This window comes from Cervus elaphus, chromosome 30 (assembly GCF_910594005.1).
Source record: "Cervus elaphus chromosome 30, mCerEla1.1, whole genome shotgun sequence".
Lineage (NCBI taxonomy): Eukaryota > Metazoa > Chordata > Mammalia > Artiodactyla > Cervidae > Cervus > Cervus elaphus.
Window position 1 is genome coordinate 35,444,675 of NC_057844.1, and position 10,997 is coordinate 35,455,671.

Genomic DNA, 10,997 nt, shown 5'->3' on the forward strand with positions numbered 1-10,997 from the left:
ACGCGTGACGCTTGCTTGCATTTTGCAGAGATCGGGAAATCAAATACATGTTTACTAAGAGCTAAATTCCATGAGTGCCATAACTAAACAGCTGTAACTAAACAGTGTGTAATCCTATATCCATATCCCAATACTCTGTGCACTCCAATGTTCATAGCAGCATTATTTACAATAGCCAAGATGTGGAAGCAACCCAGTGCCCATCAACATACAACTGGATAAAGAAGATGTGGTATATATATATATATATATATATATATATATATACACACGCACACACACAATGGAATATTAACATAAAAAATAGTGAAATTTGGCCACTTGAAGCAATGTGGATGGACCTAGAAAATACTGTGCTTAGTGAAATAAGTCAAACAAAGACTAATACTGTATGATACTACTATAGGTGTAATCTAAAAAATAAAAACAAAGGAATATATATATATATGCAAAATAGGAGCAAACTCACAGATATGGACAACAAGCTAGAGGTTATCAGTGTGGAGAAGGAAGGGGGAGGGGCAAGATGTGGCGGGGGTTAAAAGGTATAAACTACTATGTATAAGACAAGCAACAAGGATATCCTGTACGACTCAGGGAATTATAGCCATTATTTTGTATTAACAATAACTTTAAGTGGACCATATTCTGTAAGAACACTGAACACTATGCTGTGCACCTAAAACTCTTATAATATTGTAAATCAAGTCTACTTCCATTTAAAATAATTTATTAATTAGTTTTAAAACAAAACAAGCAGCAAGTCCAGAACATGGAGGACCCCAGAAGCAGGGACAGAGGAAACAGAGCCATGTAGGATGGCTCCAAGAGCTAGGCCTGGTCAGAAGTCACTGCAGCCTGAGACCCACATGTGGAGATGAGCCCAGAAGATGGGGCTGAGAGCACAGGGGCTCCCTGGGGGAGCTTGACACCAAGATTGCCATCAGATATTCTAATTTCAGGTAAGGCTCAGTCACTTAACTTTTTTAATTTACTTTTTAAAAACTAAAGTGCTTTCTGTTAGGAAGTTGCATACGGATTTTCATTTTGCTTGATTTGTATCAATATTACACCTGTGCTTGGTTCAATGTCAAATTGTTCTGCGAGACTTGTGAAGAAAAAAACCTTGAAAGTTCCTGCCCCATTTTTTGCTCCCCAAAGGCAACCACTGTCAGATCTTCCAGCTCATTATTTTCACATTGGCATGCGTATCTCTGAAGAACTTGCACACATTGCTACTTCAATCTCAGGGATTATCTGCTGACTCTCCCCCCAGCCCTGTGTACACACATGTACATTTTCTTTCCAACAAGTTTCCAATTTAGTTTGACCAATATTCAGAGATCACATTATTATATCTCTGTAAATCCCATTCACAGATTATTCATGTTATCCAATCGTTTCTGTCCCTGGCTGACACAGGAATTTGCTTATCTGTTTTTCATTTACTTAAATTTCTATGTTCTTATTAATTCATTTCCAATTCTCCAGTTTTGTAAAGCTCCTCACAGCACCTTCAAAGGCAAACTTGTGCTCCCTGCTGTCGTTTACCTTCTGGCCCATGGTTTATGCCATTCTAACATCATTACTGTCCACCGAGCAGCACCACCAGAGAGGAGGGACCACGGCGGGTATCCACCCTGCCCTTCTCACCCGGAGCCCAGAATCATTTAATGCTGCTTGAACCTAATACCTTCACCAACTGATGGCTTAATCAGGGCTAGGGCCCTTGGGAGACTGAATCACAACAGGAGGAGAAGTCACTGAAAGTGGAGATGGGGGATTCACTTTCAGCGCCGGTGTTGGGTTTCCCGAGCTGTGCTGCAGACTGACCTGAAGGGCTGATGGGAGCGAGCCTCAGCCTGAGGGTGGAGACGAGGCCCACCATCCACACAGCACGGCCTGGGCCCTCTGCCCTGGCCTCCACCTGTCTTCTGAGCGACCCTCAGTCAGACTTCCCTGGGCTATGTCCTTCTCCAGGTCATCTCAGAGCCTTCTTTCCCCAGAGACAAGGGAACCCGCTGACGCAGGGCTAAGGAGGTGCCTTTCCTCTCAGCCCCTACCACCCTGCTCCTCCCTCCTCCCAAGGAGATTGTGTTTATCACGTGAGAACACATTTTGGTGACCCAGCCCTACAGCCCTGAAGTGATTGGGGCTTCAGAACCCCTCCTAGGAAACCTGGAAAGCAGGGATGGTGTGCACTAGCAAGGCCCCAGCCTTCCCTGTGGCCAGTCTCCCCCAAGCCAGAGCCAGCACCCCACTCCAGGCTCCCAGCCCATGCATTTGAAGAAGAGCGCTGGCTGGAGAAGGACAGGTCTGGACTCTGTTTACCAGCCGTGTGATGCTGGGCAAGTCATTAAACCTCTCTTAGGGACTTTTATTATTTGCAAACTGGAGATAACAATGCCTGCCTTGAAGAACCATTATTATATTTATAGTTAATAAATGGAGAACTTCCACTTGCAACAATATTAAGGATTTAATAACCTGGAAACTTTCCCACTATAATACAGTTTAAGATACTGCATAAACCATGAGATGCCTTTTAAATGCCTAGCTGGATTCTCAAAAAAAAAAAAAAAAGAAACTCCCCAAAGGCCAGAAATGAAACCAAAAACCAGAGTGAGAACTGTGTGAGCCCACACTGACAACTCCAGGGAGAAGGGGCTGACAACCCTGGCTCCTCAAAGGGACAAGGAGGCAGAAAGGAAACTGCCACATAAAGACACAAGTCTTGAAGAATCCAGGAAACAATGAATTAGGGAAAACTCACCCCCAACACAGGCAGAGAAAGAGAAAGCCTTTCTATCTCTGATGGGTTTTTTTTCCCCTCTGAGAATTCAAAACCTCAGGCCAGCTCACAGTTTCGAGATCATGCAATTCAGCTTATGCTGATAAAACTATTGTATAGCAACTAAAACAAAAATTTGATGATTTAAGATGAAAACAACTAAAAATGTAAGAAACAAGGCTTTTAAAAAAATAGAGCTTATAGTTATAAAAAGTATAGTCAATGAAATTAAAACATCTCAGTGGATCAGTTTAACACACTATTAGACAAAGCTGAAGGAAGAATTAGTAAACTGAAGATAAACCTGAGGATATTATACAGAACGCAACAGAGAAAGAGAAAAAGAGATGAAAATAAATGGGGATAAAATGAAAATGTCCAATATCCAACCAACAATTAAAAAGACATCTAAAAATGTGGCACATAAGGTGACCAACAGTAAATATTAATGATTTTGCTTTTAGTCCTTATATTTACGTAACTCTGAAGCTCAAATGCTATTAACCACAGGAGCACAGAGATTGCTATAGATCTTGTCCATCTGTATTCATGGAATATCATAAATGTAAGGAACCTTGGCGGTGACCTGATTATACCACTTAATGGATAAAGCTGAATCTTGCCCCAGCTCAGTCACTTACCAGCATATAACTTAACTTTCTGAGCTTTCATTTCTTCAGTTATAAAATAGGAATAAAAACAACTAGTCTTCAGAAAGAGTTTCTGTGAAAATCAAAAGGAAAAAATGCAGGGAAAAGATGTAATATCGAAAGTGGTACAGTAAGCATCAACAAATGAAAGCTATCAAGACTTCTCGCCATTTGTTTCCATTTCAAATGATAAAATAGAAGCCCCCAAAGATCAATCATGTATGGATGTGAGAGTTGGACTATAAAGAAAGTTGAGCGCCAAAGAATTGATGCTTTTGAACTGTGGTGTTGGAGAGGACTCTTGAGAGTCCCTTAGACTGCAAGGAGATCCGACCAGTCCATCTTAAAGGAAATTGGTCCTAAATATTCATTGGAAGGACTGATGCTGAAGCTGAAACTCCAATACCTTTCATCACCTGATGCAAAGAACTGACTCATTGGAAAAGACCCTGATGCTGGGAAAGATTGAAGGCGGGAGAAGGGGATGACAGAGGATGAGATGGTTGGATGGCATCACCGACTTGATGGACATGAGTTTGAGTAAGCTCCAGGAGTTGGTGATGGACAGGGAAGCCTGGCATGCTGCAGTCCATGGGGTCGCAAAGAGTCGGAGACGACTGAGCGACTGAACCGAACTAAAAGATAAATCACTTATGAGGATCATACAGTATATTCCTAGTAGCCCAAGAATTAGAATCTAGTTCTCTCAACCTGTTCCTATGCTCTTCCATTGAGCTTCACCCGCTGGGAAAAACAAAGATGAGGAAGGTGGAAGTGGAGTCTTGGGAGACACGACCAAGTGTCTCCATCCTGGCTCAGCGCAACTTAACATACTATGTGAGGATGCAGTAGACATTCATGACACAAATAAATCCTGGGTGATGAAATTGTAAGCCTGTGGGGAAGACATTTCAAGCAGAGAAGTAGGGGTGAGGGGGCAGACACACAGTCCTGGAGGATGCAAAGCCCAGGGCTGGTCTGGTTCTGGTAAGAGGCCCATTTGGGGCTTGCAGACAGTGAAGAAGCAGCTCTGGTATGTCTCCCTTCTTTGAGGACACCCGTCCCCTCAGGGGGGCCCATCCTCACCCAAAGGCCCCATCTCCCAGGACCATCACATCCAGGCCTTGGCCTGTCACAGTCCATCCTGTCTGCTCTAACCAAACACCACAGACTGGGTGGCTTATAAACAATGGGATTGATTACTCTCAAGGCTGGGAGTCTGAGGTCAGGCTGCCACGACTATCAGGTGAGGGCTGTCATCCAGGTCACTTCTTGCCGTGTCCTCACATGGTGGGAAAGCTGGGGCATCTTGGTTGGGGGGGAGGGGGGCTCTCTCATGAGGACTCCAGTCCCATTCACGAGGGCTCCACCCTCCCACGATCGCACCACTTCCCAAGGCCCATCTCCTGACATCACCATGTTGGGTGCTAGGATCTCAACATACGAACCTGGAGGGTGGAGGTGGAGGAGTGAGCCTGCAGCGCCCTGACATAACACGTGCAGAGCATGACACATGCTGCAGGGATTCACAGGGCAGGGACCCTAAGCCTCGAGGGTTAACAAAGTCTCCGTAGGAAGCGACTTCTAAACTGAGGACCCCAACAGGGGAACAAGCCAGTAAGTCGGCCAAGGTGGAGAGGCAGAGGGGGAAGAATATCAAGTGATGAAGCCGGGGACACGGGCTGCAGAAAAAGTCAGGCCCAAACTGCAGAGTGCTCAGGCCTCTGTGTGCTCGGTCGTGTCCAACTCTGTGCAACCCCACGGACTGCAGCCCACCAGGCTCCTCCATCCATGGGGTTCCCCAGGCAAGAATACTGGAGTGGGTTGCCATTTCCTCCTCCAAGGGATCTTCCCAACCCAGGGATCGAACCTGCGCCTCCTGCGGTCTCCTACACTGGCAGGCAGATTCTTTACCACTGGGAATTCCCCCATCAAACTCAAGAGCTTTAACTCAGTCTTGCGGAGCCAGTGCCCTGGCAGGGGTGAGCAGAGCAAGGCAGCGACAGGCTCGGGCTCCAGAGCTTCTCTGGTTTCTGGAATTCAGGGAGCAGAAGCCCAGAAGGCAAGCTAGAAGTTACATAAAAACATTTCCAACTCCCCTGGGCTGTATCCTTTGGTTCAAAACAAGGTCCACCCACGGCCCAGCCCCGCCCCACGCCCTGCATTGGGTCAACATTCGAATGTTAGAGATAAAGAAAGTAATAAAGATAAGACAGGGTGTGAACCCGAACGCTGGCCTCAAAGCCCAGACAGGTGTGCAGACAGCACCGACTTACCCAGAACGCGTCTCGGACGCTTTCCTTGTACACCCTCTCTTACAAAACCGGCGGCGGGCTTTTCTTTTTCTTTCTTTATCATTTGCTGTGACAAAAACAAGCAGCTTTTTGTTCTAGGAAATAAATTTACACTGTAGTTCTGATGGTAAAGCTGATGGTTGTGCACCCACTAGACTGGGGTCACTCCTCCTGACCCTCCAAGTCATGTCACCTAGCTCTTTATTGAAGACCCCCACAGATGCCCTCAGAACCTGGGTGGGGGGAGTAACATGCATTCTAACCAAGCTCCCCGTATTACTCCCCGCATTACTGTAGTTTTCTCAGGTCACCACGACGAATGGTGCACGCTGAGCGCCTCAGCACTGCAGGGGTCCTTCCCTTGTGGTTCCAGGCCAAGAAGCCTGAAGGCAGTGTGCTCAGGGCCCTGCTTCCCTGAAGGCCTGGAGGAGGCCCCTCGCTCGCCTCCCTCCTGCTCCTGGTGGGAAGCTGTCCTCAGCTTGTAGACACCTCACTCCTGTCTTGCCTCCATCTTCAAGGGCCATCTCCTGTGGGTCTGCGTCAAATTCCCCTTCTGTTGGACCACAGGAGTCATGGATGAGGGTCCACCCTAATCTGCTGTAACCCCATTTAGCTGGATGGCCTCTGCAAAGACCCCATTCCCAAATAAGCGCACTGTCTCAAGGGCCAGGGGTAGGATTTCAGCACACTTGAGCAAACAGCATTCAACCCATGATGGTCCCCTTGGGTTCACGGCTCGTGAACTTCCAAGCATCTGGGAACTTGGGTGACAGATTCCCTAACAGCCCATTAAGGTGCAAGGTCACCGCAGCCACATGGCGCCCTGACAGGCTAGGGTCCTGCCTGCCTACCTGGTTGGATCTGGGGTGCAGGAGGGGGAAGAAGCGGGTGTGGGCGGAGGTGAGATCCACGGAACTCCCCCTGTGGAATGCACCTGGGCCACGGGCTCCGCACACAGGCCGGCCACCCGGCTTTCTAGCAGAAGCACAGGGCGCTTGTCTGGACTGACGCAGTTCCCCAAGAACCTGCAGCCCAGACAGACACATCTCACTCTCACTTGAAGACCAAACCTGGAGCAGAGGACTTTCTCATCCAGGTGCAGGTGTCTCGATGGTGAACCCAAGTCTTCACCCTGCCCATGTACAATGAGCATCTGCTCAGGGACCTAATTCACATCCTGGCTCTGTCCCTCACCAGGGGATCTTGCACAACGTACATCAGCCTCAGCTTCCTCACCTGGAAAATGGGCATGACCGCAGGAAGGACCTGGTAGGATTAAATGAGATAATCCACGAAGGCTCTGGTCACATAAACAGCATTTAATACATGTGAATTCTTCCTCTAGAGCATGATTGCCACGGTTTCTGGTGACAGACTGGTATCTGATGCAGCTGACTTTGTTGTGCCAGCACTTAGCCTCACTTCCTCCATGTGACTGTGTAACTTGAAAGCTGATAAAACAGTTTGTGAGCCAACTATCTCCTCCGACATCAATGAATGAAATCAAGAAAGTCTGGAGAGGACAAAGTGTGTTTTGGTCAAGACTTCTTTTTTTTTTAATTTATTTTTTTATGGAAGGTTAATTGCTTTACAGAATTTTGTTGTTTCCTGTCAACATGAATCAGCCATAGGTGTACATATATGCCCTCCCTTTTGAACCTCCCTCCCATCTCCTTCCCCATCCCACCCTTCTAGGTTGGTACCCGCCCCCGCCGTTTGAGTTTCCTGAGCCATAGAGCAAATCCCTTTGGCTGTCTGTTTTACAGATGATCGTCAAGACGTCTTGATAAACCATACACAAATACACCTCCTTGGGGATGACAGAGGGGGGAGGGCTGGGTCTTGGAATATATATCCATTGTACTCTCAGTAGCCTACTTAAAAAATAAATAAAGCAAAATTGCTATTTACTGAAAAGTTTTATTAATGCCCCATGAGATGTAATATGATTTACTCACACATATATAAAAATAAAATAACGATGTTCTCCCCAAACTCTGTAGAGCTACCAGGTGAAAAAGAAGCTGGTCCAAAGCAAGAAGTCGCCAGTAGTAACCAAGTAATGCCACACGGCAAAGGCCTTGGGCCTGTTTATCTAAACGCACAAGGGTCGGTGTCTGTGAAACTGGTGGAGAAGGCGAGCAGACAGCCGCTTGCCAGCTTCTGCGGAGGCTGGCGGGGTGCTGCTGTCTTGGCCTCACTGAGTCTTCAACCACAGAAACCCAACACAGACACGTCAGGCCAAGGGCCAGGGTCCCCCAAAAGGCTGCCTCATCGTCTTCTCCTTGTCCCCTGAGTCACGGCGCTGCAGCCTCTGGGGTCACAGCGCCAGGGCAGGACTTCAATCAAGGCCTTCCCAAACACACAACTCCAGGCTTTGCTGTGCCCGCACGTCAATGACCCACTTTCTGTCGAGGACCAGAGAAGATCCGGTTATACAACAGCACAGATGTCGGCTCCCCGCTTGGCGCTGTGCAGGGTCCTGCCCCTCACGACGGGGCTGCCGGGAGCTGCGCTCAAGGCCGGAGGGACCAGACACTCAGGCTCCTAGAGGCGTCGGGGCGTCCACGGCCGGACTGTGCTGCCGGCAGCCCGTGGGTCTGCACATAGAGCTGAGAACAGAATGCTCTGTGCGCTCATGCATGCAGTCCACTATCAACCCTTTGGTCCTGGGAGTAGGGGTCGGGGGGCAGGGGTGCCGTGGGCATTCTGCCTGACCGTGTCACACCCACTCCACTTGCCACCCTTCCCTCCACTCCGTGATCCTAGGAGAGCTGTCAAGGCTAGGTTCTGATGTGCGTGATGGAAGCAAACATGCAAAAAGTGAATAATCCATTTGAGTCAATTCACATAAGAAGCATATTTTTTGTGCATGCTACATGTTGGGCATTTTGTGGGGTCATCGGCATCAGGATGGACAAGATGTGAGCTACAGACCTGCTGTAATGGTCTCATGGGCAATCGAGAGGGGCCCTCAGAGCCCAGGGGAGCTTAGAAAGGGGGGCAAGGGGAACGCATTGAGGAGGAGAATCGAGGAGGGGCCAGGGGGAGCCAGGCTGCCTCCAATGGAGGCAAGCAGGACCGCCGGCAGGACTGGAGCCCGGGGTGGGGGGGTGGGGGTCACAGTGATGGAGGCCAACTAGAGATCGCAGGTTCAGAGCAGGGTGGGGCAGATGCCTCACCAAGTCTAGACCTCACTCTGAAGACGGGAGAGATTTGATTCAAGGCGATGATCAGATTTTCATCAGAGAAAACCTACCATACAGGGTGAAGGGCAGATGGGAGGAGCTCAGATCAGGAGCAGGAGGACCCCAGAGAGAGCTCACCCCCACAGAACCCAGGACTGGGAGCTGGATTCTGGAGCCCAAGGCTCCTGGGGACCAGTGACTGCGGAGCGAGCACCGTGCTGAGCACGGGAGGTTTAAAGATGACCAGGTCACAGTTCAGCAAGAGATGCCAGCTCCCCTTCTCCACGGTCCTGTCCACGGAAGCTTCTGGACATGGCGTGCGAGGGAGAAGAGGCTGAAAGTCCCAGTGAGCAGCTCCCAGGGATTCCACGTGGGGCGCAGATAAACACGGTCCTGCCGTGAAGACACAGCTGCTCCGTCTGCACCTGGCGCTGCTCATCACCGGCCCAGACCCGCTCGGGCAGCGCCGGGGCTACAAGAGGCCCCTCTGTCTCCACTTGCTCTGCCGGCCCAGTCCCACCCTGTACCCATCCTCACACCCAGGGCCCCCCGAGACCATGGGGCTGACTCCCACCCCCTCAGGCTGGCAGTCCCTGCACACTGCCCACGTGAGCAGCTTGAGCTGCTGGAGGGTCATCAGCACCATCGTGCCAGTGCGTGCCTCTGTGGAACCGTGTGTACAACACACACAGAATGCATCAGACCATCTGCAGGACTGGGGTGTCTGAGATGAGGCAGAGTGAGGCTGGCCAGGCAGAGGAAGGCTGGCATGGCACGGACATCGGCCACAGACGCCAGGCACACGTTTAAGGGCTGATATGCGATTTCCAGGGGTCAGATGTCCAGGAACTTTCCAAGTCAGTTGTTAAGCCTTGGGTAGTCTGAAGTCAGCCCTGATGAGAATATGTTCACCGTGGAAATCAGCAAATCCTCTGTCAGGCCTCCCCCATCCCATCCCCTGCCTGTCTCCTTGACGACCGTAGCGGAGGCTCTAGGGGCCTGCCCTCTTCTCCGCTCCATCTCCAGGGTCCAGCAGGGAGGGTGGGACACCGTGGAGTCTGGCAAACCTTGGGCTAAATGTCTGCTTGGAATTAGACCTTGACCTTGTGAAGAGCAGAGGATCAGGACGTGGGGGCGGTCCCACTCCTGACTCCCACCCACTCCCACCCAGTGAAGCATGCAGGGGGTGTGGCGGAGGGGTCAACTCCGTGGCTACAAGTGGTGAAGAAGAGGTGAGGCTCCATTAGCCCAAAAGGAAACTGAGGCGGGGACAGAGGGGCCGGCTGAGGTCTCTACCTCCTGCCAAGACCCGCTGCGAATGCCTAGCTCCCTGTTTGTAAAGTGGGGGTGTCACGGTCTGCCCAAGGACTGCTAGGACTGAGGTGCGTGGTGCCTGGAACATCCAACAGGGGGTGCAGGGCAAGCCCCGCCCAGCTGCCGCCCAACTAGTCACGGGACAGTCTTTTACCATCATAGCAGAAGCAGGAGAGAGCAGCGTGGCCCCGTTCAAGTCCTACTTCTTCTCGGAAGATCCCAGGCATCATGTTCCCAAGACCGCACTGGACTTCAGAGGCTCCTAAACAGGAGCTCCCCACATCTTTGTCTGAGATGACGGTGGTGCCCAGCAAGAGGCACGTCTGTCGGGCTCCTCACCTCCTCCTTTTGGCCAGTTGAGTGGCACTGTACTCAATCTCCTGTGCTCCCAACTGCATCTTTTATGAACCTTCATGCACAGAGTCATGCTCACTGAAGGACAGCGCCCTGCAGCAGACTGGGGGGGAGCACAGAACGAGCCTGCATAGGAAACTCCAGGACTCCTTGGTGTCCCAGCCTGGAGAGCCCCCCAATCCACGGGGCCCAAGTGCACAGCCCCACCACCACCCCCACTCAGGGGGCCGGTATCTGGGGATCTTGACAGGGTGACCCCATCACGGAGAGGGCTTTTTCATCTGGGGATCGGGAGATCTCTATTGCAATAAATGACGTGTGCCTCCCCCCAAAGTAACGTAAACCAATAACAGGGTCCAATAATGCCATTTTTTAAAAGGCTTTAAATAACTTTCTCAATGCAAAA